Source organism: Phyllobates terribilis, unplaced genomic scaffold (assembly GCF_046119375.1).
Source record: "Phyllobates terribilis strain yellow unplaced genomic scaffold, ASM4611937v1 Scaffold_138__1_contigs__length_4804227, whole genome shotgun sequence".
In the NCBI taxonomy this organism is placed as follows: domain Eukaryota; kingdom Metazoa; phylum Chordata; class Amphibia; order Anura; family Dendrobatidae; genus Phyllobates; species Phyllobates terribilis.
The window spans coordinates 199246-226182 of record NW_027362898.1 but is presented as its reverse complement, the minus strand read 5'-3'; the positions used below and the strand labels follow the sequence as shown (position 1 = coordinate 226182).

The window sequence follows — 26937 nt, the reverse complement described above, 5'->3', positions numbered from 1 at the left end:
AGTCTTTCTGGGGTTCCCAGTCCCAGTAAGCTTGGACTCCCACCAGGGCGCCTACTCCTGGGGCACATTGCTCCAAAGCCCTCACACTTACCCAGCCTAGTGACTTCGATCCTGGAGAGCCATGTTTTCCATCAGATAACTCTATGAGCCACCTGGCGTACTAACAAGTGCACCAAACCAGTGTGTAATATGCATCAATTTACTAGGGCAGCCCAAGGACAAAACTGCCTTTTCAAAAGATACTACACTTGATCTTAGCCAAAAGGCCGAGAAGCGATAACCAGAATTGGTTTCCGACTACGGTGCCACCCAAGGATTCTGAAAAGTCCATTTGTGGAGATGGCCACCTGGACTCCCGTTAAGAAGACATGCTGTCAACCTCTAGATCCCTCACATGCCTGCACTTTTCGGCTTGCTGCTGCTGCAATCCACGCGTTTTAGATCTGCATAACTCCACCTCTTTTAGCACAGTACCCTCAACCCCCGGCTGTTCCCACCCGCCTCAACACCGTTGGAAGGGAGGAGAACCAATTAAGGCGGGGGGGGGGGGGGGGGGTGGAACGAGCAGCTGTCTACCCTTAGCAGGAGGGTTGCTGATTAATTACCTCTCCTGCTGCTGCTGCTGCTGGCTGTCCAGCAGCAGACTGAAGGTTGCTGCTGTTGTGCGCAGGTATATAAAGGCTCAGAGCCTATTATGACACGCGCAGCCAGCGTTCCATTGCCACATTCCGTCTACTGCAGGCGGGATACCTGGATGGCTGAATGTCACTGAGAAGCTCACAGAGACCGCCATAAGCAACAGTTTAAAAGAATGCCACAGACTAATCAACCAAACTTTTTGGGTTGGTTTCTCTTTTATAGTCTGCAGGCATTAAATGAAAGAAGTCAGTGTTCCAGCAGAGGGAGACAACGTTTCAGAAAAGGCATTGTAGCAAACCAAAAAAGAAATTTTAAGCGCAGCAGAGTAACCAGCTCACATACCTGTTAGCTCAGGTGAGTTTAAAAGGCTGCTGTTGATAACAAGGGCATTTGCTAAATAGATGGTGTGTGTGCAACAATATACTGAAAGGTCAATTATATTGTGCAGCTTATCTCACCACCTGTAGTTATTTAGGTGAAAGCTCCAAAATGCTTGCCTAATATGTCTGTTTATCCAAAAGGAAGTATAGAGGGAGAGCTAGATAGATAGCATTGCATTACATTACATTACATGGCAATGCAATGCACAGTTGCTGAAGTTGAACCAAAATGAGCTTGTCATCTGGCTTCTGCAACTTTTAACATGAAAAATCCAATGAGGAGAAGAAAAGCAAAGCCAAAGAGTCCATCCCAAAATCCGACAAACAAGCAAAATGAACAAAAAGCATTGAATTCAATTCTTTCTGATTTTAGAAACTGCATTAAAGAAGGGGTGCACCGGTCCTGGAGATACTGCAATACCAGGTCAATGCGTGGAGTGGACAGAGCAAGCTCTTTTTCCATCTCCCTGTTCTAAAAATCCATTTAATATATGGTCCCCAGATAGGGGACGTATCAGATATTAAACTGATAAGAACAGATACTACACTTGATCTTAGCCAAAAGGCCGAGAAGCGATAACCAGAATTGGTTTCCGACTACGGTGCCACCCAAGGATTCTGAAAAGTCCATTTGTGGAGATGGCCACCTGGACTCCCGTTAAGAAGACATGCTGTCAACCTCTAGATCCCTCACATGCCTGCACTTTTCGGCTTGCTGCTGCTGCAATCCACGCGTTTTAGATCTGCATAACTCCACCTCTTTTAGCACAGTACCCTCAACCCCCGGCTGTTCCCACCCGCCTCAACACCGTTGGAAGGGAGGAGAACCAATTAAGGCGGGGGGGGGGTGGAACGAGCAGCTGTCTACCCTTAGCAGGAGGGTTGCTGATTAATTACCTCTCCTGCTGCTGCTGCTGCTGCTGGCTGTCCAGCAGCAGACTGAAAGTGGCTGCTGCTGTGCGCAGGTATATAAAAGCTCAGAGCCTATTATGACACGCGCAGCCAGCGTTCCATTGCCACATTCCGTCTACTGCAGGCGGGATACCTGGATGGCTGAATGTCACTGAGAAGCTCACAGAGACCGCCATAAGCAACAGTTTAAAAGAATGCCACAGACTAATCAACCAAACTTTTTGGGTTGGTTTCTCTTTTATAGTCTGCAGGCATTAAATGAAAGAAGTCAGTGTTCCAGCAGAGGGAGACAACGTTTCAGAAAAGGCATTGTAGCAAACCAAAAAAGAAATTTTAAGCGCAGCAGAGTAACCAGCTCACATACCTGTTAGCTCAGGTGAGTTTAAAAGGCTGCTGTTGATAACAAGGGCATTTGCTAAATAGATGGTGTGTGTGCAACAATATACTGAAAGGTCAATTATATTGTGCAGCTTATCTCACCACCTGTAGTTATTTAGGTGAAAGCTCCAAAATGCTTGCCTAATATGTCTGTTTATCCAAAAGGAAGTATAGAGGGAGAGCTAGATAGATAGCATTGCATTACATTACATTACATGGCAATGCAATGCACAGTTGCTGAAGTTGAACCAAAATGAGCTTGTCATCTGGCTTCTGCAACTTTTAACATGAAAAATCCAATGAAGAGAAGAAAAGCAAAGCCAAAGAGTCCATCCCAAAATCCGACAAACAAGCAAAATGAACAAAAAGCATTGAATTTAATTCTTTCTGATTTTAGAAACTGCATTAAAGAAGGGGTGCACCGGTCCTGGAGATACTGCAATACCAGGTCAATGCGTGGAGTGGACAGAGCAAGCTCTTTTTCCATCTCCCTGTTCTAAAAATCCATTTAATATATGGTCCCCAGATAGGGGACGTATCAGATATTAAACTGATAAGAACAGATACTACACTTGATCTTAGCCAAAAGGCCGAGAAGCGATAACCAGAATTGGTTTCCGACTACGGTGCCACCCAAGGATTCTGAAAAGTCCATTTGTGGAGATGGCCACCTGGACTCCCGTTAAGAAGACATGCTGTCAACCTCTAGATCCCTCACATGCCTGCACTTTTCGGCTTGCTGCTGCTGCAATCCACGCGTTTTAGATCTGCATAACTCCACCTCTTTTAGCACAGTACCCTCAACCCCCGGCTGTTCCCACCCGCCTCAACACCGTTGGAAGGGAGGAGAACCAATTAAGGCGGGGGGGGGGGTGGAACGAGCAGCTGTCTACCCTTAGCAGGAGGGTTGCTGATTAATTACCTCTCCTGCTGCTGCTGCTGCTGCTGGCTGTCCAGCAGCAGACTGAAGGTGGCTGCTGCTGTGCGCATGTATATAAAGGCTCAGAGCCTATTATGACACGCGCAGCCAGCGTTCCATTGCCACATTCCGTCTACTGCAGGCGGGATACCTGGATGGCTGAATGTCACTGAGAAGCTCACAGAGACCGCCATAAGCAACAGTTTAAAAGAATGCCACAGACTAATCAACCAAACTTTTTGGGTTGGTTTCTCTTTTATAGTCTGCAGGCATTAAATGAAAGAAGTCAGTGTTCCAGCAGAGGGAGACAACGTTTCAGAAAAGGCATTGTAGCAAACCAAAAAAGAAATTTTAAGCGCAGCAGAGTAACCAGCTCACATACCTGTTAGCTCAGGTGAGTTTAAAAGGCTGCTGTTGATAACAAGGGCATTTGCTAAATAGATGGTGTGTGTGCAACAATATACTGAAAGGTCAATTATATTGTGCAGCTTATCTCACCACCTGTAGTTATTTAGGTGAAAGCTCCAAAATGCTTGCCTAATATGTCTGTTTATCCAAAAGGAAGTATAGAGGGAGAGCTAGATAGATAGCATTGCATTACATTACATTACATGGCAATGCAATGCACAGTTGCTGAAGTTGAACCAAAATGAGCTTGTCAACTGGCTTCTGCAACTTTTAACATGAAAAATCCAATGAGGAGAAGAAAAGCAAAGCCAAAGAGTCCATCCCAAAATCCGACAAACAAGCAAAATGAACAAAAAGCATTGAATTCAATTCTTTCTGATTTTAGAAACTGCATTAAAGAAGGGGTGCACCGGTCCTGGAGATACTGCAATACCAGGTCAATGCGTGGAGTGGACAGAGCAAGCTCTTTTTCCATCTCCCTGTTCTAAAAATCCATTTAATATATGGTCCCCAGATAGGGGACGTATCAGATATTAAACTGATAAGAACAGATACTACACTTGATCTTAGCCAAAAGGCCGAGAAGCGATAACCAGAATTGGTTTCCGACTACGGTGCCACCCAAGGATTCTGAAAAGTCCATTTGTGGAGATGGCCACCTGGACTCCCGTTAAGAAGACATGCTGTCAACCTCTAGATCCCTCACATGCCTGCACTTTTCGGCTTGCTGCTGCTGCAATCCACGCGTTTTAGATCTGCATAACTCCACCTCTTTTAGCACAGTACCCTCAACCCCCGGCTGTTCCCACCCGCCTCAACACCGTTGGAAGGGAGGAGAACCAATTAAGGCGGGGGGGGGGGTGGAACGAGCAGCTGTCTACCCTTAGCAGGAGGGTTGCTGATTAATTACCTCTCCTGCTGCTGCTGCTGCTGGCTGTCCAGCAGCAGACTGAAGGTGGCTGCTGCTGTGCGCAGGTATATAAAGGCTCAGAGCCTATTATGACACGCGCAGCCAGCGTTCCATTGCCACATTCCGTCTACTGCAGGCGGGATACCTGGATGGCTGAATGTCACTGAGAAGCTCACAGAGACCGCCATAAGCAACAGTTTAAAAGAATGCCACAGACTAATCAACCAAACTTTTTGGGTTGGTTTCTCTTTTATAGTCTGCAGGCATTAAATGAAAGAAGTCAGTGTTCCAGCAGAGGGAGACAACGTTTCAGAAAAGGCATTGTAGCAAACCAAAAAAGAAATTTTAAGCGCAGCAGAGTAACCAGCTCACATACCTGTTAGCTCAGGTGAGTTTAAAAGGCTGCTGTTGATAACAAGGGCATTTGCTAAATAGATGGTGTGTGTGCAACAATATACTGAAAGGTCAATTATATTGTGCAGCTTATCTCACCACCTGTAGTTATTTAGGTGAAAGCTCCAAAATGCTTGCCTAATATGTCTGTTTATCCAAAAGGAAGTATAGAGGGAGAGCTAGATAGATAGCATTGCATTACATTACATTACATGGCAATGCAATGCACAGTTGCTGAAGTTGAACCAAAATGAGCTTGTCATCTGGCTTCTGCAACTTTTAACATGAAAAATCCAATGAGGAGAAGAAAAGCAAAGCCAAAGAGTCCATCCCAAAATCCGACAAACAAGCAAAATGAACAAAAAGCATTGAATTCAATTCTTTCTGATTTTAGAAACTGCATTAAAGAAGGGGTGCACCGGTCCTGGAGATACTGCAATACCAGGTCAATGCGTGGAGTGGACAGAGCAAGCTCTTTTTCCATCTCCCTGTTCTAAAAATCCATTTAATATATGGTCCCCAGATAGGGGACGTATCAGATATTAAACTGATAAGAACAGATACTACACTTGATCTTAGCCAAAAGGCCGAGAAGCGATAACCAGAATTGGTTTCCGACTACGGTGCCACCCAAGGATTCTGAAAAGTCCATTTGTGGAGATGGCCACCTGGACTCCCGTTAAGAAGACATGCTGTCAACCTCTAGATCCCTCACATGCCTGCACTTTTCGGCTTGCTGCTGCTGCAATCCACGCGTTTTAGATCTGCATAACTCCACCTCTTTTAGCACAGTACCCTCAACCCCCGGCTGTTCCCACCCGCCTCAACACCGTTGGAAGGGAGGAGAACCAATTAAGGCGGGGGGGGGGGGGGGTGGAACGAGCAGCTGTCTACCCTTAGCAGGAGGGTTGCTGATTAATTACCTCTCCTGCTGCTGCTGGCTGTCCAGCAGCAGACTGAAGGTGGCTGCTGCTGTGCGCAGGTATATAAAGGCTCAGAGCCTATTATGACACGCGCAGCCAGCGTTCCATTGCCACATTCCGTCTACTGCAGGCGGGATACCTGGATGGCTGAATGTCACTGAGAAGCTCACAGAGACCGCCATAAGCAACAGTTTAAAAGAATGCCACAGACTAATCAACCAAACTTTTTGGGTTGGTTTCTCTTTTATAGTCTGCAGGCATTAAATGAAAGAAGTCAGTGTTCAAGCAGAGGGAGACAATATTTCAGAAAAGGCATTGTAGCAAACCAAAAAAGAAATTTTAAGCGCAGCAGAGTAACCAGCTCACATACCTGTTAGCTCAGGTGAGTTTAAAAGGCTGCTGTTGATAACAAGGGCATTTGCTAAATAGATGGTGTGTGTGCAACAATATACTGAAAGGTCAATTATATTGTGCAGCTTATCTCACCACCTGTAGTTATTTAGGTGAAAGCTCCAAAATGCTTGCCTAATATGTCTGTTTATCCAAAAGGAAGTATAGAGGGAGAGCTAGATAGATAGCATTGCATTACATTACATTACATGGCAATGCAATGCACAGTTGCTGAAGTTGAACCAAAATGAGCTTGTCATCTGGCTTCTGCAACTTTTAACATGAAAAATCCAATGAGGAGAAGAAAAGCAAAGCCAAAGAGTCCATCCCAAAATCCGACAAACAAGCAAAATGAACAAAAAGCATTGAATTCAATTCTTTCTGATTTTAGAAACTGCATTAAAGAAGGGGTGCACCGGTCCTGGAGATACTGCAATACCAGGTCAATGCGTGGAGTGGACAGAGCAAGCTCTTTTTCCATCTCCCTGTTCTAAAAATCCATTTAATATATGGTCCCCAGATAGGGGACGTATCAGATATTAAACTGATAAGAACAGATACTACACTTGATCTTAGCCAAAAGGCCGAGAAGCGATAACCAGAATTGGTTTCCGACTACGGTGCCACCCAAGGATTCTGAAAAGTCCATTTGTGGAGATGGCCACCTGGACTCCCGTTAAGAAGACATGCTGTCAACCTCTAGATCCCTCACATGCCTGCACTTTTCGGCTTGCTGCTGCTGCAATCCACGCGTTTTAGATCTGCATAACTCCACCTCTTTTAGCACAGTACCCTCAACCCCCGGCTGTTCCCACCCGCCTCAACACCGTTGGAAGGGAGGAGAACCAATTAAGGCGGGGGGGGGGGTGGAACGAGCAGCTGTCTACCCTTAGTAGGAGGGTTGCTGATTAATTACCTCTCCTGCTGCTGCTGCTGCTGGCTGTCCAGCAGCAGACTGAAGGTGGCTGCTGCTGTGCGCAGGTATATAAAGGCTCAGAGCCTATTATGACACGCGCAGCCAGCGTTCCATTGCCACATTCCGTCTACTGCAGGCGGGATACCTGGATGGCTGAATGTCACTGAGAAGCTCACAGAGACCGCCATAAGCAACAGTTTAAAAGAATGCCACAGACTAATCAACCAAACTTTTTGGGTTGGTTTCTCTTTTATAGTCTGCAGGCATTAAATGAAAGAAGTCAGTGTTCCAGCAGAGGGAGACAACGTTTCAGAAAAGGCATTGTAGCAAACCAAAAAAGAAATTTTAAGCGCAGCAGAGTAACCAGCTCACATACCTGTTAGCTCAGGTGAGTTTAAAAGGCTGCTGTTGATAACAAGGGCATTTGCTAAATAGATGGTGTGTGTGCAACAATATACTGAAAGGTCAATTATATTGTGCAGCTTATCTCACCACCTGTAGTTATTTAGGTGAAAGCTCCAAAATGCTTGCCTAATATGTCTGTTTATCCAAAAGGAAGTATAGAGGGAGAGCTAGATAGATAGCATTGCATTACATTACATTACATGGCAATGCAATGCACAGTTGCTGAAGTTGAACCAAAATGAGCTTGTCATCTGGCTTCTGCAACTTTTAACATGAAAAATCCAATGAGGAGAAGAAAAGCAAAGCAAAAGAGTCCATCCCAAAATCCGACAAACAAGCAAAATGAACAAAAAGCATTGAATTCAATTCTTTCTGATTTTAGAAACTGCATTAAAGAAGGGGTGCACCGGTCCTGGAGATACTGCAATACCAGGTCAATGCGTGGAGTGGACAGAGCAAGCTCTTTTTCCATCTCCCTGTTCTAAAAATCCATTTAATATATGGTCCCCAGATAGGGGACGTATCAGATATTAAACTGATAAGAACAGATACTACACTTGATCTTAGCCAAAAGGCCGAGAAGCGATTACCAGAATTGGTTTCCGACTACGGTGCCACCCAAGGATTCTGAAAAGTCCATTTGTGGAGATGGCCACCTGGACTCCCGTTAAGAAGACATGCTGTCAACCTCTAGATCCCTCACATGCCTGCACTTTTCGGCTTGCTGCTGCTGCAATCCACGCATTTTAGATCTGCATAACTCCACCTCTTTTAGCACAGTACCCTCAACCCCCGGCTGTTCCCACCCGCCTCAACACCGTTGGAAGGGAGGAGAACCAATTAAGGCGGGGGGGGGGTGGAACGAGCAGCTGTCTACCCTTAGCAGGAGGGTTGCTGATTAATTACCTCTCCTGCTGCTGCTGCTGCTGACTGTCCAGCAGCAGACTGAAGGTGGCTGCTGCTGTGCGCAGGTATATAAAGGCTCAGAGCCTATTATGACACGCGCAGCCAGCGTTCCATTGCCACATTCCGTCTACTGCAGGCGGGATACCTGGATGGCTGAATGTCACTGAGAAGCTCACAGAGACCGCCATAAGCAACAGTTTAAAAGAATGCCACAGACTAATCAAACAAACTTTTTGGGTTGGTTTCTCTTTTATAGTCTGCAGGCATTAAATGAAAGAAGTCAGTGTTCCAGCAGAGGGAGACAACGTTTCAGAAAAGGCATTGTAGCAAACCAAAAAAGAAATTTTAAGCGCAGCAGAGTAACCAGCTCACATACCTGTTAGCTCAGGTGAGTTTAAAAGGCTGCTGTTGATAACAAGGGCATTTGCTAAATAGATGGTGTGTGTGCAACAATATACTGAAAGGTCAATTATATTGTGCAGCTTATCTCACCACCTGTAGTTATTTAGGTGAAAGCTCCAAAATGCTTGCCTAATATGTCTGTTTATCCAAAAGGAAGTATAGAGGGAGAGCTAGATAGATAGCATTGCATTACATTACATTACATGGCAATGCAATGCACAGTTGCTGAAGTTGAACCAAAATGAGCTTGTCATCTGGCTTCTGCAACTTTTAACATGAAAAATCCAATGAGGAGAAGAAAAGCAAAGCCAAAGAGTCCATCCCAAAATCCGACAAACAAGCAAAATGAACAAAAAGCATTGAATTCAATTCTTTCTGATTTTAGAAACTGCATTAAAGAAGGGGTGCACCGGTCCTGGAGATACTGCAATACCAGGTCAATGCGTGGAGTGGACAGAGCAAGCTCTTTTTCCATCTCCCTGTTCTAAAAATCCATTTAATATATGGTCCCCAGATAGGGGACGTATCAGATATTAAACTGATAAGAACAGATACTACACTTGATCTTAGCCAAAAGGCCGAGAAGCGATAACCAGAATTGGTTTCCGACTACGGTGCCACCCAAGGATTCTGAAAAGTCCATTTGTGGAGATGGCCACCTGGACTCCCGTTAAGAAGACATGCTGTCAACCTCTAGATCCCTCACATGCCTGCACTTTTCGGCTTGCTGCTGCTGCAATCCACGCGTTTTAGATCTGCATAACTCCACCTCTTTTAGCACAGTACCCTCAACCCCCGGCTGTTCCCACCCGCCTCAACACCGTTGGAAGGGAGGAGAACCAATTAAGGCGGGGGGGGGGTGGAACGAGCAGCTGTCTACCCTTAGCAGGAGGGTTGCTGATTAATTACCTCTCCTGCTGCTGCTGCTGCTGGCTGTCCAGCAGCAGACTGAAGGTGGCTGCTGCTGTGCGCAGGTATATAAAGGCTCAGAGCCTATTATGACACGCGCAGCCAGCGTTCCATTGCCACATTCCGTCTACTGCAGGCGGGATACCTGGATGGCTGAATGTCACTGAGAAGCTCACAGAGACCGCCATAAGCAACAGTTTAAAAGAATGCCACAGACTAATCAACCAAACTTTTTGGGTTGGTTTCTCTTTTATAGTCTGCAGGCATTAAATGAAAGAAGTCAGTGTTCCAGCAGAGGGAGACAACGTTTCAGAAAAGGCATTGTAGCAAACCAAAAAAGAAATTTTAAGCGCAGCAGAGAAACCAGCTCACATACCTGTTAGCTCAGGTGAGTTTAAAAGGCTGCTGTTGATAACAAGGGCATTTGCTAAATAGATGGTGTGTGTGCAACAATATACTGAAAGGTCAATTATATTGTGCAGCTTATCTCACCACCTGTAGTTATTTAGGTGAAAGCTCCAAAATGCTTGCCTAATATGTCTGTTTATCCAAAAGGAAGTATAGAGGGAGAGCTAGATAGATAGCATTGCATTACATTACATTACATGGCAATGCAATGCACAGTTGCTGAAGTTGAACCAAAATGAGCTTGTCATCTGGCTTCTGCAACTTTTAACATGAAAAATCCAATGAGGAGAAGAAAAGCAAAGCCAAAGAGTCCATCCCAAAATCCGACAAACAAGCAAAATGAACAAAAAGCATTGAATTCAATTCTTTCTGATTTTAGAAACTGCATTAAAGAAGGGGTGCACCGGTCCTGGAGATACTGCAATACCAGGTCAATGCGTGGAGTGGACAAAGCAAGCTCTTTTTCCATCTCCCTGTTCTAAAAATCCATTTAATATATGGTCCCCAGATAGGGGACGTATCAGATATTAAACTGATAAGAACAGATTTTTTTTTTTTTATCGAAAGCCCGAATTCGTGTACAAAACCCGAGTGCGCTTAAAAAAGTGACAAATGCCACAAAAAAAGTGCACTAGGATGCTGGTCTTCTTGAAACCCTCTCCAAAAGGAGAAGGGTCCCCCAAACCATTCCCCGTCCCTCCGAGCCAAAAGGCCACAGCGAGGAACAGGGACAAAAAGCCACCTCCAGCCGAAGCCAGAGGCGACCCAATCTTACCCCCAGCACCTGCCCGAGTTCTCACCCGAGCAAGGCACTGGGAGCCAAAGACTGTGCTCCCCTCCCGGAAGAGGGGAGCCAACAACGCTCTCCTCCCGAAAGAGGAGAGCCAGGGGGGTTCAGGGGGGAGCGGAACCTGATGGCCACACACTCCCCCCCTAGACCTGCCAAGAGAGGAACCCGTAAGGTAACCGCATCCCGACAAAATCCTAGTAGGACGTGACACACGTGAATAAGTGGACACACAGTGACAAAGAAATTAAATAAATAGTGAAGGTTTCACAGTATAATACTGCCCGGACCTTCGACCGGGAATTGAAAAATTCCCCATCCTAAGACCAGAAGGCCCGGAATAAGGGTGTGTGCAAAGAAAGAAAATTTGAAGTGCTTGTGCAAATGTGCCATAAACTCAAGTGGGGTTCCCAATCCCAGTGAGTTAAGGCACCCCAGGGTCACCACTCCTGGGGCACTTCACACTTCGGGCTTTCGATCTTCCCCGGCCCAATGGCGTCGATCCTGGGGGGCCATGCTTTCCACCAGATGACTATATTAGCCACCTGGCGTACTAACAAGCGCCTAAACCCCAGTGTGCATAATGTATCAATCTACTAGGGCGGCCAACATCCAAAACCGCCTTTTCGAAAGATACTACACTTGATCTTAGCCAAAAGGCCGAGAAGCGATAACCAGAATTGGTTTCCGACTACGGTGCCACCCAAGGATTCTGAAAAGTCCATTTGTGGAGATGGCCACCTGGACTCCCGTTAAGAAGACATGCTGTCAACCTCTAGATCCCTCACATGCCTGCACTTTTCGGCTTGCTGCTGCTGCAATCCACGCGTTTTAGATCTGCATAACTCCACCTCTTTTAGCACAGTACCCTCAACCCCCGGCTGTTCCCACCCGCCTCAACACCGTTGGAAGGGAGGAGAACCAATTAAGGCGGGGGGGGGGGTGGAACGAGCAGCTGTCTACCCTTAGCAGGAGGGTTGCTGATTAATTACCTCTCCTGCTGCTGCTGCTGCTGGCTGTCCAGCAGCAGACTGAAGGTGGCTGCTGCTGTGCGCAGGTATATAAAGGCTCAGAGCCTATTATGACACGCGCAGCCAGCGTTCCATTGCCACATTCCGTCTACTGCAGGCGGGATACCTGGATGGCTGAATGTCACTGAGAAGCTCACAGAGACCGCCATAAGCAACAGTTTAAAAGAATGCCACAGACTAATCAACCAAACTTTTTGGGTTGGTTTCTCTTTTATAGTCTGCAGGCATTAAATGAAAGAAGTCAGTGTTCCAGCAGAGGGAGACAACGTTTCAGAAAAGGCATTGTAGCAAACCAAAAAAGAAATTTTAAGCGCAGCAGAGTAACCAGCTCACATACCTGTTAGCTCAGGTGAGTTTAAAAGGCTGCTGTTGATAACAAGGGCATTTGCTAAATAGATGGTGTGTGTGCAACAATATACTGAAAGGTCAATTATATTGTGCAGCTTATCTCACCACCTGTAGTTATTTAGGTGAAAGCTCCAAAATGCTTGCCTAATATGTCTGTTTATCCAAAAGGAAGTATAGAGGGAGAGCTAGATAGATAGCATTGCATTACATTACATTACATGGCAATGCAATGCACAGTTGCTGAAGTTGAACCAAAATGAGCTTGTCATCTGGCTTCTGCAACTTTTAACATGAAAAATCCAATGAGGAGAAGAAAAGCAAAGCCAAAGAGTCCATCCCAAAATCCGACAAACAAGCAAAATGAACAAAAAGCATTGAATTCAATTCTTTCTGATTTTAGAAACTGCATTAAAGAAGGGGTGCACCGGTCCTGGAGATACTGCAATACCAGGTCAATGCGTGGAGTGGACAGAGCAAGCTCTTTTTCCATCTCCCTGTTCTAAAAATCCATTTAATATATGGTCCCCAGATAGGGGACGTATCAGATATAGTGTTGAGCCACCCCCGTAGTGTTCGGGTTCGGTTCGGTTCGTCGAACACCGGGATGTTCGAGGAACTGTTCGTCGAACTGTTCGTCGAACACCTTAGAACACCGTCGAACACCGTTAAAACCAATGGCAGGCAAACAAAAACACATAGAAACACATAGAAAACACCTGCAAAGGTGTCCAAAAGCTGACAAACTGCTCAGAAGACACTCTCTTTAAAAAAGCCGGCCGGCAAATTCAGCAGCGGCATACACCGGTACCCGACAATTTAGACAAGAAGGAATAGAGCATCACACATAGATTAGATAGATAGAAACATGTCAGTCACACATATAAGAAGCACAGTGACAGTGTTGGTTACTGCACTTGTCATTTAGTGTAAAGGATTTATTAAAAAAAATATTAGTGTTTTCATGCACTGTCTCTTTAAAAAAGCCGGCCGGCAATTCAGCATCTGTACCCGACAATTTAGAACAGAAAGAATAGAGCTTCACACATAGATTAGATAGATAGAAACATGTCAGTCACATATATAATAAGTACAGTGATAGTGTTGCTTACTGTACTTGTCATTTAGTGTAAAGGATTTATTTAAAAAAATAATAGTGTTTTCATGCACTGTCTCTTTAAAAAAGCCGGCCGGCAATTCAGCAGCGGTACCCGACAATTTATAACAGACAGAATAGAGCTTCACACATAGATTAGATAGATAGAAACATGTCAGTCACATATATATGAAGTACAGTGATAGTGTTGGTTACTGTACTTGTCATTTAGTATTAAAATAAAGGATTTATTATTAAAAAAATTGGCGTGGGGTTCCCCTTAATTTTAGGCTCTAGCGGAGGTTAAGCAGACGGCTGGGGCAGATGTTTGAAGCCTGGGAAGGGGGTAATACCCACGGAGCTTCCCAGGCTACTAATATCAGCCCCCAGCTGAATACATAGCCTTTACTAGCTATTAAAATGGGGGACCCCCCCAAAAAAATGACGTGGGGTCCCCCCTAATTTAATAGCTAGCAAAGGCTAGGCAGACAGCTGGGGGTTGATATTAATAGCCCAGGAAGGGAGCCATGAATATTGGCCCCCTCCCAGGCTAGAAACACCAGCCGTCAGCCGCCCCAGAAATGGCGCATTCATAGGATGCGCCAATTCTGGCACTTAGCCTCGCTCTTCCACGCTGCCCTGGTGCGGTGGCAGGGGGTAATAGGGTTGGGGTTGATGTCAGCTTATAATGCCAGCTGACATCAAGCCCAGGTTAGTAATGTAGAGGCGTCTATAAGACACCGCCATTACTAACCCCATAGTCAAAGTTAAAAAAAACACAAACACCCAGAATAAAGTCCTTTAATTGAAATAAAGACACAATCCTTTATTGTTCTAAATTAAACCATACTTACCATCACGCCCATTCCAGCTGAAGCCAACGATCTCCTGCAATAAAAGAAAAATAATAAAGCAACCTCATCCTTACGTTTCCATGGTTCCCACGACAGCTTCAGCTCTGCTACATCGAGATGACAGGCTGGACCGCAGCAGAACGCTGCCATCCAGCCTGTCATCCCGCAGACACTGAGAAGCGCAGGCTTGCTTGCGCTGCTCAGCGTCTCTCTGTGACGACATCCAGAAGAGCCGAGTTCATGTCCAATGAACTCGGCTCACCTCATGCACGTCACTGACAGCGTGGGAAAATTCTCACGCTGAAGCGCTGATTGCAGGAGAATTTTCCCACGCTGTCAGTGACGTGCATGAGGTGAGCCGAGTTCATTGGACATGACCTCGGCTCATCTGGATGCCGTCACAGCGAGACAGTGAGGAGCGCAAGCATGCCTGCGCTTCTCAGTGTCTGCGGGATGACAGACTGGATGGCAGCGTTCTGCTGCGGTCCAGCCAGTCATCTCGATGTAGCAGAGCTGAAGCTGTCGTGGGAACCATGGAAAGGTAAGGATGAGGTTGGTTTATTATTTTTCTTTTATTGCAGGAGATCGTTGGCTTCAGCTGGAATGGGTGTGATGGTAAGTATGGTTTAATTTAGAACAATAAAGAATTGTGTCTTTATTTCAATTAAAGGACTTTATTCTGGGTGTTGTGTTTTTTTTAAATACTTTACTAGAAATTCATGGCGGTCATGTCTAATACTGGCGTGACCCCATGAATTTTGGGCTTGGGGCCAGCTGATAATACCAAGCTGGCCCTAACCCCTTTATTACCCAGTGAGCCACCGCACCAGGGCCCTGGATGAGTTGGGCACAGCGCCAGAAGATGGCGCTTCTATGAAAGCGCCATTTTCCGGGGTGGCTGCGGACTGCAATTTGTAGCGGGGGGGGGCCCAGAAAGCTTGGGCCTCCCTGCGCTGCAGATTCCAGCCCCCAGCTGCCTAGTTGTACCTGGCTGGACACAAAAATAGGGCGAAGCCCCACGTACTTTTTTTTTAAATTATTTCATGAAATTCATGAAATAATTAAGAAAAAAAGGGCTTCCCTATATTGTTGTGTCCGGCCAGGTACAAATAGGCAGCTGGTGGATGGGGGCAGCCCGTTCCTGCCTGCTGTACCTGGCTGGACACAAATATAGTGCGAAGCCCCACTTAAATTTTTTTAAATTATTTCAGGAAATTCATGAAATAATTTAAAAAAAATTGACGTGGGGCTTCGCACTATATTTGTGTCCAGCCAGGTACAGCAGGCAGGAACGGGCTGCCCCCAACCACCAGCTGCCTATTTGTACCTGGCCGGACACAACAATATAGGGAAGCCCTTTTTTTCTTAATTATTTCATGAAATAATTTAAAGAAAATTGACGTGGGGCTTCGCCCTGTTTTTGTGTCCAGCCAGGTACAACTAGGCAGCTGGGGGCTGGAATCCGCAGCGCAGGGAGGCCCAAGCTTTCTGGGCCCCCCCCCGCTGCAAATTGCAGTCCGCAGCCATCCCGGAAAATGGCGCGTTCATAGAAGCGCCATCTTCTGGCGCTGTACCCAACTCATCCAGGGCCCTGATGCGGTGGCTCACTGGGTAATAAAGGGGTTAGGGCCAGCTTGGCATTATCAGCTGGCCCTAAGCCCGAAATTCATGGGGTCACGCCAATATTAGACATGACCACCATGAATTTCTAGTAAAGTATTTAAAAAAAACACAACACCCAGAAAAAAGTCCTTTAATTGAAATAAAGACACAATTCTTTATTGTTCTAAATTAAACCATACTTACCATCACACCCATTCCAGCTGAAGCCAACGATCTCCTGAAATAAAAGAAAAATAATAAAGCAACATCATCCTTACCTTTCCATGGTTCCCATGACAGCTTCAGCTCTGCTACATCGAGATGACAGGCTGGACCGCAGCAGAACGCTGCCATCCAGCCTGTCATCCCGCAGACACTGAGAAGCGCAGGCTTGCTTGCGCTCCACAGTGTCTCTCTGTGAGGGCATCCAGATGAGCCGAGTTAATGTCCAATGAACTCGGCTCACCTCATGCACGTCACTGACAGCGTGGGAAAATTCTCCTGCACTCAGCGCTTCAGCGTGGGAGAATTCTCACACTGAAGCGCTGAGTGCAGGAGAATTCTCCCACGCTGTCAGTGACGTGCAGGAGGTGAGCTGAGTTCATTGGACATGAGCTCACCTTATGCACGTCACTGACAGCGTGGGAAAATTTTCCTGCACTCACCGCTTCAGCGTGAGAATTTTCCCACGCTGTCAGTGACGTGCATGAGGTGAGCCGAGTTCATTGGACATGAACTCGGCTCATCTGGATGTCGTCACAGAGAGACGCTGAGCAGCGCAAGCAAGCCTGCGCTTCTCAGTGTCTGCGGGATGACAGGCTGGATGGCAGCGTTCTGCTGCGGTCCAGCCTGTCATCTCGATGTAGCAGAGCTGAAGCTGTCGTGGGAACCATGGAAAGGTAAGGATGAGGTTGCTTTATTATTTTTCTTTTATTGCAGGAGATCGTTGGCTTCAGCTGGAATGGGCGTGACGGTAAGTATGGTTTAATTTAGAACAATAAAGGATTGTGTCTTTATTTCAATTAAAGGACTTTATTCTGGGTGTTTGTGTTTTTTTTAACTTTGACTATGGGGTTAGTAATGGGGGTGTCTTATAGACGCCTCTCCATTACTAACCTGGGCTTGATGTCAGCTGGCATTATAAGCTGACATCAACCCCAACCCTATTACCCCCTGCCACCGCACCAGGGCAGCGTGGAAGAGCGAGGCTAAGTGCCAGAATTGGCGCATCCTATGAATGCGCCATTTCTGGGGCGGCTGACGGCTGGTGTTTCTAGCCTGGGAGGGGGCCAATATTCATGGCTCCCTTCCTGGGCTATTAATATCAGCCCCCAGCTGTCTGCCTAGCCTTTGCTAGCTATTAAATTAGGGGGGACCCCACGTCATTTTTTTGGGGGGGTCCCCCATTTTAATAGCTAGTAAAGGCTATGTATTCAGCTGGGGGCTGATATTAGTAGCCTGGGAAGCTCCGTGGGTATTACCCCCTTCCCAGGCTTCAAACATCTGCCCCAGCCGTCTGCTTAACCTCCGCTAGAGCCTAAAATTAAGGGGAACCCCACGCCTATTTTCTTAATAATAAATCCTTTATTTTAATACTAAATGACAAGTACAGTAACCAACACTATCACTGTACTTCATATATATGTGACTGACATGTTTCTATCTATCTAATCTATGTGTGAAGCTCTATTCTGTCTGTTATAAATTGTCGGGTACCGCTGCTGAATTGCCCGCCGGCTTTTTTAAAGAGACGGTGCATGAAAACACTATTATTTTTTTTGATAAATCCTTTACGCTAAATGACAAGTACAGTAAGCAACACTGTCACTGTACTTCATATATATGTGGCTGACATGTTTCTATCTATCTAATCTATGTGTGATTCTCTATTCTTTCTATTCTAAATTGTCGGGTACCGCTGCTGAATTGCCGGCCGGCTTTTTTAAAGAGACGGTGCATGAAAACACTATTATTTTTTTTGATAAATCCTTTACACTAAATGACAAGTACAGTAAGCAACACTGTCACTGTACTTCATATATATGTGGCTGACATGTTTCTATCTATCTAATCTATGTGTGAAGCTCTATTCTGTCTGTTATAAATTGTCGGGTACCGCTGCTGAATTGCCCGCCGGCTTTTTTAAAGAGACGGTGCATGAAAACACTATTATTTTTTTTGATAAATCCTTTACGCTAAATGACAAGTACAGTAAGCAACACTGTCACTGTACTTCATATATATGTGGCTGACATGTTTCTATCTATCTAATCTATGTGTGATTCTCTATTCTTTCTATTCTAAATTGTCGGGTACCGCTGCTGAATTGCCGGCCGGCTTTTTTAAAGAGACGGTGCATGAAAACACTATTATTTTTTTTGATAAATCCTTTACGCTAAATGACAAGTACAGTAAGCAACACTGTCACTGTACTTCATATATATGTGACTGACATGTTTATATCTATCTAATCTATGTGTGAAGCTCTATTCTTTCGGTTCTAAATTGTCGGGTACCGGTGTATGCCGCTGATGAATTGCCGGCTTTTCATGTTTCACTGTTGGCACTGTTCCCATCGATTTGGGCAATCACTGTAATGCCACAACCACCATGGCTGCGGCATTACAGTGAGTGGCAGACAATCCCTGCATGATTGGTGCTCTAAATAGCGCCAGACATGCAGGACACGCTTTTGGTGCACGAACAGTTATCGAACATAACCTCGAACAGCCGAATTTTTTGCAAATCGTTCGGGTTCGTGGAACAACTCGAACACCGCCCAAAACAGCTCGAATTTGAGATTGGCGAACAGTTCTAGTCGAACACCGCTCATCTCTAATCAGATATTAAACTGATAAGAACAGATACTACACTTGATCTTAGCCAAAAGGCCGAGAAGCGATAACCAGAATTGGTTTCCGACTACGGTGCCACCCAAGGATTCTGAAAAGTCCATTTGTGGAGATGGCCACCTGGACTCCCGTTAAGAAGACATGCTGTCAACCTCTAGATCCCTCACATGCCTGCACTTTTCGGCTTGCTGCTGCTGCAATCCACGCGTTTTAGATCTGCATAACTCCACCTCTTTTAGCACAGTACCCTCAACCCCCGGCTGTTCCCACCCGCCTCAACACCGTTGGAAGGGAGGAGAACCAATTAAGGCGGGGGGGGGGGGTGGAACGAGCAGCTGTCTACCCTTAGCAGGAGGGTTGCTGATTAATTACCTCTCCTGCTGCTGCTGCTGCTGGCTGTCCAGCAGCAGACTGAAGGTGGCTGCTGCTGTGCGCAGGTATATAAAGGCTCAGAGCCTATTATGACACGCGCAGCCAGCGTTCCATTGCCACATTCCGTCTACTGCAGGCGGGATACCTGGATGGCTGAATGTCACTGAGAAGCTCACAGAGACCGCCATAAGCAACAGTTTAAAAGAATGCCACAGACTAATCAACCAAACTTTTTGGGTTGGTTTCTCTTTTATAGTCTGCAGGCATTAAATGAAAGAAGTCAGTGTTCCAGCAGAGGGAGACAACGTTTCAGAAAAGGCATTGTAGCAAACCAAAAAAGAAATTTTAAGCGCAGCAGAGTAACCAGCTCACATACCTGTTAGCTCAGGTGAGTTTAAAAGGCTGCTGCTGATAACAAGGGCATTTGCTAAATAGATGGTGTGTGTGCAACAATATACTGAAAGGTCAATTATATTGTGCAGCTTATCTCACCACCTGTAGTTATTTAGGTGAAAGCTCCAAAATGCTTGCCTAATATGTCTGTTTATCCAAAAGGAAGTATAGAGGGAGAGCTAGATAGATAGCATTGCATTACATTACATTACATGGCAATGCAATGCACAGTTGCTGAAGTTGAACCAAAATGAGCTTGTCATCTGGCTTCTGCAACTTTTAACATGAAAAATCCAATGAGGAGAAGAAAAGCAAAGCCAAAGAGTCCATCCCAAAATCCGACAAACAAGCAAAATGAACAAAAAGCATTGAATTCAATTCTTTCTGATTTTAGAAACTGCATTAAAGAAGGGGTGCACCGGTCCTGGAGATACTGCAATACCAGGTCAATGCGTGGAGTGGACAGAGCAAGCTCTTTTTCCATCTCCCTGTTCTAAAAATCCATTTAATATATGGTCCCCAGATAGGGGACGTATCAGATATTAAACTGATAAGAACAGATACTACACTTGATCTTAGCCAAAAGGCCGAGAAGCGATAACCAGAATTGGTTTCCGACTACGATGCCACCCAAGGATTCTGAAAAGTCCATTTGTGGAGATGGCCACCTGGACTCCCGTTAAGAAGACATGCTGTCAACCTCTAGATCCCTCACATGCCTGCACTTTTCGGCTTGCTGCTGCTGCAATCCACGCGTTTTAGATCTGCATAACTCCACCTCTTTTAGCACAGTACCCTCAACCCCCGGCTGTTCCCACCCGCCTCAACACCGTTGGAAGGGAGGAGAACCAATTAAGGCGGGGGGGGGGGGTGGAACGAGCAGCTGTCTACCCTTAGCAGGAGGGTTGCTGATTAATTACCTCTCCTGCTGCTGCTGCTGCTGGCTGTCCAGCAGCAGACTGAAGGTGGCTGCTGCTGTGCGCAGGTATCTAAAGGCTCAGAGCCTATTATGACACGCGCAGCCAGCGTTCCATTGCCACATTCCGTCTACTGCAGGCGGGATACCTGGATGGCTGAATGTCACTGAGAAGCTCACAGAGACCGCCATAAGCAACAGTTTAAAAGAATGCCACAGACTAATCAACCAAACTTTTTGGGTTGGTTTCTCTTTTATAGTCTGCAGGCATTAAATGAAAGAAGTCAGTGTTCCAGCAGAGGGAGACAACGTTTCAGAAAAGGCATTGTAGCAAACCAAAAAAGAAATTTTAAGCGCAGCAGAGTAACCAGCTCACATACCTGTTAGCTCAGGTGAGTTTAAAAGGCTGCTGTTGATAACAAGGGCATTTGCTAAATAGATGGTGTGTGTGCAACAATATACTGAAAGGTCAATTATATTGTGCAGCTTATCTCACCACCTGTAGTTATTTAGGTGAAAGCTCCAAAATGCTTGCCTAATATGTCTGTTTATCCAAAAGGAAGTATAGAGGGAGAGCTAGATAGATAGCATTGCATTACATTACATTACATGGCAATGCAATGCACAGTTGCTGAAGTTGAACCAAAATGAGCTTGTCATCTGGCTTCTGCAACTTTTAACATGAAAAATCCAATGAGGAGAAGAAAAGCAAAGCCAAAGAGTCCATCCCAAAATCCGACAAACAAGCAAAATGAACAAAAAGCATTGAATTCAATTCTTTCTGATTTTAGAAACTGCATTAAAGAAGGGGTGCACCGGTCCTGGAGATACTGCAATACCAGGTCAATGCGTGGAGTGGACAGAGCAAGCTCTTTTTCCATCTCCCTGTTCTAAAAATCCATTTAATATATGGTCCCCAGATAGGGGACGTATCAGATATTAAACTGATAAGAACAGATACTACACTTGATCTTAGCCAAAAGGCCGAGAAGCGATAACCAGAATTGGTTTCCGACTACGGTGCCACCCAAGGATTCTGAAAAGTCCATTTGTGGAGATGGCCACCTGGACTCCCGTTAAGAAGACATGCTGTCAACCTCTAGATCCCTCACATGCCTGCACTTTTCGGCTTGCTGCTGCTGCAATCCACGCGTTTTAGATCTGCATAACTCCACCTCTTTTAGCACAGTACCCTCAACCCCCGGCTGTTCCCACCCGCCTCAACACCGTTGGAAGGGAGGAGAACCAATTAAGGCGGGGGGGGGGGGGGTGGAACGAGCAGCTGTCTACCCTTAGCAGGAGGGTTGCTGATTAATTACCTCTCCTGCTGCTGCTGCTGCTAGCTGTCCAGCAGCAGACTGAAGGTGGCTGCTGCTGTGCGCAGGTATATAAAGGCTCAGAGCCTATTATGACACGCGCAGCCAGCGTTCCATTGCCACATTCCGTCTACTGCAGGCGGGATACCTGGATGGCTGAATGTCACTGAGAAGCTCACAGAGACCGCCATAAGCAACAGTTTAAAAGAATGCCACAGACTAATCAACCAAACTTTTTGGGTTGGTTTCTCTTTTATAGTCTGCAGGCATTAAATGAAAGAAGTCAGTGTTCCAGCAGAGGGAGACAACGTTTCAGAAAAGGCATTGTAGCAAACCAAAAAAGAAATTTTAAGCGCAGCAGAGTAACCAGCTCACATACCTGTTAGCTCAGGTGAGTTTAAAAGGCTGCTGTTGATAACAAGGGCATTTGCTAAATAGATGGTGTGTGTGCAACAATATACTGAAAGGTCAATTGTATTGTGCAGCTTATCTCACCACCTGTAGTTATTTAGGTGAAAGCTCCAAAATGCTTGCCTAATATGTCTGTTTATCCAAAAGGAAGTATAGAGGGAGAGCTAGATAGATAGCATTGCATTACATTACATTACATGGCAATGCAATGCACAGTTGCTGAAGTTGAACCAAAATGAGCTTGTCATCTGGCTTCTGCAACTTTTAACATGAAAAATCCAATGAGGAGAAGAAAAGCAAAGCCAAAGAGTCCATCCCAAAATCCGACAAACAAGCAAAATGAACAAAAAGCATTGAATTCAATTCTTTCTGATTTTAGAAACTGCATTAAAGAAGGGGTGCACCGGTCCTGGAGATACTGCAATACCAGGTCAATGCGTGGAGTGGACAGAGCAAGCTCTTTTTCCTTCTCCCTGTTCTAAAAATCCATTTAATATATGGTCCCCAGATAGGGGACGTATCAGATATTAAACTGATAAGAACAGATACTACACTTGATCTTAGCCAAAAGGCCGAGAAGCGATAACCAGAATTGGTTTCCGACTACGGTGCCATCCAAGGATTCTGAAAAGTCCATTTGTGGAGATGGCCACCTGGACTCCCGTTAAGAAGACATGCTGTCAACCTCTAGATCCCTCACATGCCTGCACTTTTCGGCTTGCTGCTGCTGCAATCCACGCGTTTTAGATCTGCATAACTCCACCTCTTTTAGCACAGTACCCTCAACCCCCGGCTATTCCCACCCGCCTCAACACCGTTGGAAGGGAGGAGAACCAATTAAGGCGGGGGGGGGGGGTGGAACGAGCAGCTGTCTACCCTTAGCAGGAGGGTTGCTGATTAATTACCTCTCCTGCTGCTGCTGCTGCTGGCTGTCCAGCAGCAGACTGAAGGTGGCTGCTGCTGTGCGCAGGTATATAAAGGCTCAGAGCCTATTATGACACGCGCAGCCAGCGTTCCATTGCCACATTCCGTCTACTGCAGGCGGGATACCTGGATGGCTGAATGTCACTGAGAAGCTCACAGAGACCGCCATAAGCAACAGTTTAAAAGAATGCCACAGACTAATCAACCAAACTTTTTGGGTTGGTTTCTCTTTTATAGTCTGCAGGCATTAAATGAAAGAAGTCAGTGTTCCAGCAGAGGGAGACAACGTTTCAGAAAAGGCATTGTAGCAAACCAAAAAATAAATTTTAAGCGCAGCAGAGTAACCAGCTCACATACCTGTTAGCTCAGGTGAGTTTAAAAGGCTGCTGTTGATAACAAGGGCATTTGCTAAATAGATGGTGTGTGTGCAACAATATACTGAAAGGTCAATTATATTGTGCAGCTTATCTCACCACCTGTAGTTATTTAGGTGAAAGCTCCAAAATGCTTGCCTAATATGTCTGTTTATCCAAAAGGAAGTATAGAGGGAGAGCTAGATAGATAGCATTGCATTACATTACATTACATGGCAATGCAATGCACAGTTGCTGAAGTTGAACCAAAATGAGCTTGTCATCTGGCTTCTGCAACTTTTAACATGAAAAATCCAATGAGGAGAAGAAAAGCAAAGCCAAAGAGTCCATCCCAAAATCCGACAAACAAGCAAAATGAACAAAAAGCATTGAATTCAATTCTTTCTGATTTTAGAAACTGCATTAAAGAAGGGGTGCACCGGTCCTGGAGATACTGCAATACCAGGTCAATGCGTGGAGTGGACAGAGCAAGCTCTTTTTCCATCTCCCTGTTCTAAAAATCCATTTAATATATGGTCCCCAGATAGGGGACGTATCAGATATTAAACTGATAAGAACAGATACTACACTTGATCTTAGCCAAAAGGCCGAGAAGCGATAACCAGAATTGGTTTCCGACTACGGTGCCACCCAAGGATTCTGAAAAGTCCATTTGTGGAGATGGCCACCTGGACTCCCGTTAAGAAGACATGCTGTCAACCTCTAGATCCCTCACATGCCTGCACTTTTCGGCTTGCTGCTGCTGCAATCCACGCGTTTTAGATCTGCATAACTCCACCTCTTTTAGCACAGTACCCTCAACCCCCGGCTGTTCCCACCCGCCTCAACACCGTTGGAAGGGAGGAGAACCAATTAAGGCGGGGGGGGGGTGGAACGAGCAGCTGTCTACCCTTAGCAGGAGGGTTGCTGATTAATTACCTCTCCTGCTGCTGCTGCTGCTGGCTGTCCAGCAGCAGACTGAAGGTGGCTGCTGCTGTGCGCAGGTATATAAAGGCTCAGAGCCTATTATGACACGCGCAGCCAGCGTTCCATTGCCACATTCCGTCTACTGCAGGCGGGATACCTGGATGGCTGAATGTCACTGAGAAGCTCACAGAGACCGCCATAAGCAACAGTTTAAAAGAATGCCACAGACTAATCAACCAAACTTTTTGGGTTGGTTTCTCTTTTATAGTCTGCAGGCATTAAATGAAAGAAGTCAGTGTTCCAGCAGAGGGAGACAACGTTTCAGAAAAGGCATTGTAGCAAACCAAAAAAGAAATTTTAAGCGCAGCAGAGTAACCAGCTCACATACCTGTTAGCTCAGGTGAGTTTAAAAGGCTGCTGTTGATAACAAGGGCATTTGCTAAATAGATGGTGTGTGTGCAACAATATACTGAAAGGTCAATTATATTGTGCAGCTTATCTCACCACCTGTAGTTATTTAGGTGAAAGCTCCAAAATGCTTGCCTAATATGTCTGTTTATCCAAAAGGAAGTATAGAGGGAGAGCTAGATAGATAGCATTGCATTACATTACATTACATGGCAATGCAATGCACAGTTGCTGAAGTTGAACCAAAATGAGCTTGTCATCTGGCTTCTGCAATTTTTAACATGAAAAATCCAATGAGGAGAAGAAAAGCAAAGCCAAAGAGTCCATCCCAAAATCCGACAAACAAGCAAAATGAACAAAAAGCATTGAATTCAATTCTTTCTGATTTTAGAAACTGCATTAAAGAAGGGGTGCACCGGTCCTGGAGATACTGCAATACCAGGTCAATGCGTGGAGTGGACAGAGCAAGCTCTTTTTCCATCTCCCTGTTCTAAAAATCCATTTAATATATGGTCCCCAGATAGGGGACGTATCAGATATTAAACTGATAAGAACAGATACTACACTTGATCTTAGCCAAAAGGCCGAGAAGCGATAACCAGAATTGGTTTCCGACTACGGTGCCACCCAAGGATTCTGAAAAGTCCATTTGTGGAGATGGCCACCTGGACTCCCGTTAAGAAGACATGCTGTCAACCTCTAGATCCCTCACATGCCTGCACTTTTCGGCTTGCTGCTGCTGCAATCCACGCGTTTTAGATCTGCATAACTCCACCTCTTTTAGCACAGTACCCTCAACGCCCGGCTGTTCCCACCCGCCTCAACACCGTTGGAAGGGAGGAGAACCAATTAAGGCGGGGGGGGGGGTGGAACGAGCAGCTGTCTACCCTTAGCAGGAGGGTTGCTGATTAATTACCTCTCCTGCTGCTGCTGCTGCTGGCTGTCCAGCAGCAGACTGAAGGTGGCTGCTGCTGTGCGCAGGTATATAAAGGCTCAGAGCCTATTATGACACGCGCAGCCAGCGTTCCATTGCCACATTCCGTCTACTGCAGGCGGGATACCTGGATGGCTGAATGTCACTGAGAAGCTCACAGAGACCGCCATAAGCAACAGTTTAAAAGAATGCCACAGACTAATCAACCAAACTTTTTGGGTTGGTTTCTCTTTTATAGTCTGCAGGCATTAAATGAAAGAAGTCAGTGTTCCAGCAGAGGGAGACAACGTTTCAGAAAAGGCATTATAGCAAACCAAAAAAGAAATTTTAAGCGCAGCAGAGTAACCAGCTCACATACCTGTTAGCTCAGGTGAGTTTAAAAGGCTGCTGTTGATAACAAGGGCATTTGCTAAATAGATGGTGTGTGTGCAACAATATACTGAAAGGTCAATTATATTGTGCAGCTTATCTCACCACCTGTAGTTATTTAGGTGAAAGCTCCAAAATGCTTGCCTAATATGTCTGTTTATCCAAAAGGAAGTATAGAGGGAGAGCTAGATAGATAGCATTGCATTACATTACATTACATGGCAATGCAATGCACAGTTGCTGAAGTTGAACCAAAATGAGCTTGTCATCTGGCTTCTGCAACTTTTAACATGAAAAATCCAATGAGGAGAAGAAAAGCAAAGCCAAAGAGTCCATCCCAAAATCCGACAAACAAGCAAAATGAACAAAAAGCATTGAATTGAATTCTTTCTGATTTTAGAAACTGCATTAAAGAAGGGGTGCACCGGTCCTGGAGATACTGCAATACCAGGTCAATGCGTGGAGTGGACAGAGCAAGCTCTTTTTCCATCTCCCTGTTCTAAAAATCCATTTAATATATGGTCCCCAGATAGGGGACGTATCAGATATTAAACTGATAAGAACAGATACTACACTTGATCTTAGCCAAAAGGCCGAGAAGCGATAACCAGAATTGGTTTCCGACTACGGTGCCACCCAAGGATTCTGAAAAGTCCATTTGTGGAGATGGCCACCTGGACTCCCGTTAAGAAGACATGCTGTCAACCTCTAGATCCCTCACATGCCTGCACTTTTCGGCTTGCTGCTGCTGCAATCCACGCGTTTTAGATCTGCATAACTCCACCTCTTTTAGCACAGTACCCTCAACCCCCGGCTGTTCCCACCCGCCTCAACACCGTTGGAAGGGAG

General features: G+C 45.6%; 15 non-coding genes and 3 pseudogenes across 15 annotated transcripts; all 18 read right to left on the bottom strand.

Annotated features, from left to right (window-relative positions):
* Positions 1-162: 162 nt before the first annotated feature.
* LOC141205512 (U2 spliceosomal RNA) lies at positions 163-278 on the bottom strand (annotated as a pseudogene).
* Positions 279-1406: 1128 nt separating this feature from the next.
* Positions 1407-1597, bottom strand: LOC141205078 (U2 spliceosomal RNA). The gene has a single exon (XR_012275852.1). It is a non-coding gene; the product is annotated as a U2 spliceosomal RNA (small nuclear RNA).
* A 1123-nt stretch (positions 1598-2720) lies between these two features.
* LOC141205076 (U2 spliceosomal RNA) lies at positions 2721-2911 on the bottom strand. The gene has a single exon (XR_012275850.1). It is a non-coding gene; the product is annotated as a U2 spliceosomal RNA (small nuclear RNA).
* Positions 2912-4035: 1124 nt separating this feature from the next.
* LOC141205075 (U2 spliceosomal RNA) lies at positions 4036-4226 on the bottom strand. The gene has a single exon (XR_012275849.1). It is a non-coding gene; the product is annotated as a U2 spliceosomal RNA (small nuclear RNA).
* A 1121-nt stretch (positions 4227-5347) lies between these two features.
* Positions 5348-5538, bottom strand: LOC141205074 (U2 spliceosomal RNA). The gene has a single exon (XR_012275848.1). It is a non-coding gene; the product is annotated as a U2 spliceosomal RNA (small nuclear RNA).
* A 1119-nt stretch (positions 5539-6657) lies between these two features.
* On the bottom strand, positions 6658-6848 carry LOC141205073 (U2 spliceosomal RNA). The gene has a single exon (XR_012275847.1). It is a non-coding gene; the product is annotated as a U2 spliceosomal RNA (small nuclear RNA).
* A 1121-nt stretch (positions 6849-7969) lies between these two features.
* LOC141205072 (U2 spliceosomal RNA) lies at positions 7970-8160 on the bottom strand. The gene has a single exon (XR_012275846.1). It is a non-coding gene; the product is annotated as a U2 spliceosomal RNA (small nuclear RNA).
* Positions 8161-9280: 1120 nt separating this feature from the next.
* On the bottom strand, positions 9281-9471 carry LOC141205071 (U2 spliceosomal RNA). Its single transcript, XR_012275845.1, has one exon. It is a non-coding gene; the product is annotated as a U2 spliceosomal RNA (small nuclear RNA).
* Positions 9472-10591: 1120 nt separating this feature from the next.
* LOC141205477 (U2 spliceosomal RNA) lies at positions 10592-10776 on the bottom strand. The gene has a single exon (XR_012276238.1). It is a non-coding gene; the product is annotated as a U2 spliceosomal RNA (small nuclear RNA).
* Positions 10777-11565: 789 nt separating this feature from the next.
* Positions 11566-11657, bottom strand: LOC141205527 (U2 spliceosomal RNA; annotated as a pseudogene).
* Positions 11658-12785: 1128 nt separating this feature from the next.
* LOC141205489 (U2 spliceosomal RNA) lies at positions 12786-12883 on the bottom strand (annotated as a pseudogene).
* Positions 12884-18629: 5746 nt separating this feature from the next.
* On the bottom strand, positions 18630-18816 carry LOC141205483 (U2 spliceosomal RNA). The gene has a single exon (XR_012276242.1). It is a non-coding gene; the product is annotated as a U2 spliceosomal RNA (small nuclear RNA).
* A 1122-nt stretch (positions 18817-19938) lies between these two features.
* LOC141205070 (U2 spliceosomal RNA) lies at positions 19939-20129 on the bottom strand. The gene has a single exon (XR_012275844.1). It is a non-coding gene; the product is annotated as a U2 spliceosomal RNA (small nuclear RNA).
* A 1122-nt stretch (positions 20130-21251) lies between these two features.
* Positions 21252-21442, bottom strand: LOC141205069 (U2 spliceosomal RNA). The gene has a single exon (XR_012275843.1). It is a non-coding gene; the product is annotated as a U2 spliceosomal RNA (small nuclear RNA).
* Positions 21443-22566: 1124 nt separating this feature from the next.
* LOC141205343 (U2 spliceosomal RNA) lies at positions 22567-22757 on the bottom strand. Its single transcript, XR_012276110.1, has one exon. It is a non-coding gene; the product is annotated as a U2 spliceosomal RNA (small nuclear RNA).
* A 1122-nt stretch (positions 22758-23879) lies between these two features.
* Positions 23880-24070, bottom strand: LOC141205068 (U2 spliceosomal RNA). The gene has a single exon (XR_012275842.1). It is a non-coding gene; the product is annotated as a U2 spliceosomal RNA (small nuclear RNA).
* Positions 24071-25190: 1120 nt separating this feature from the next.
* Positions 25191-25381, bottom strand: LOC141205067 (U2 spliceosomal RNA). The gene has a single exon (XR_012275841.1). It is a non-coding gene; the product is annotated as a U2 spliceosomal RNA (small nuclear RNA).
* A 1121-nt stretch (positions 25382-26502) lies between these two features.
* On the bottom strand, positions 26503-26693 carry LOC141205065 (U2 spliceosomal RNA). The gene has a single exon (XR_012275839.1). It is a non-coding gene; the product is annotated as a U2 spliceosomal RNA (small nuclear RNA).
* Positions 26694-26937: the final 244 nt, after the last annotated feature.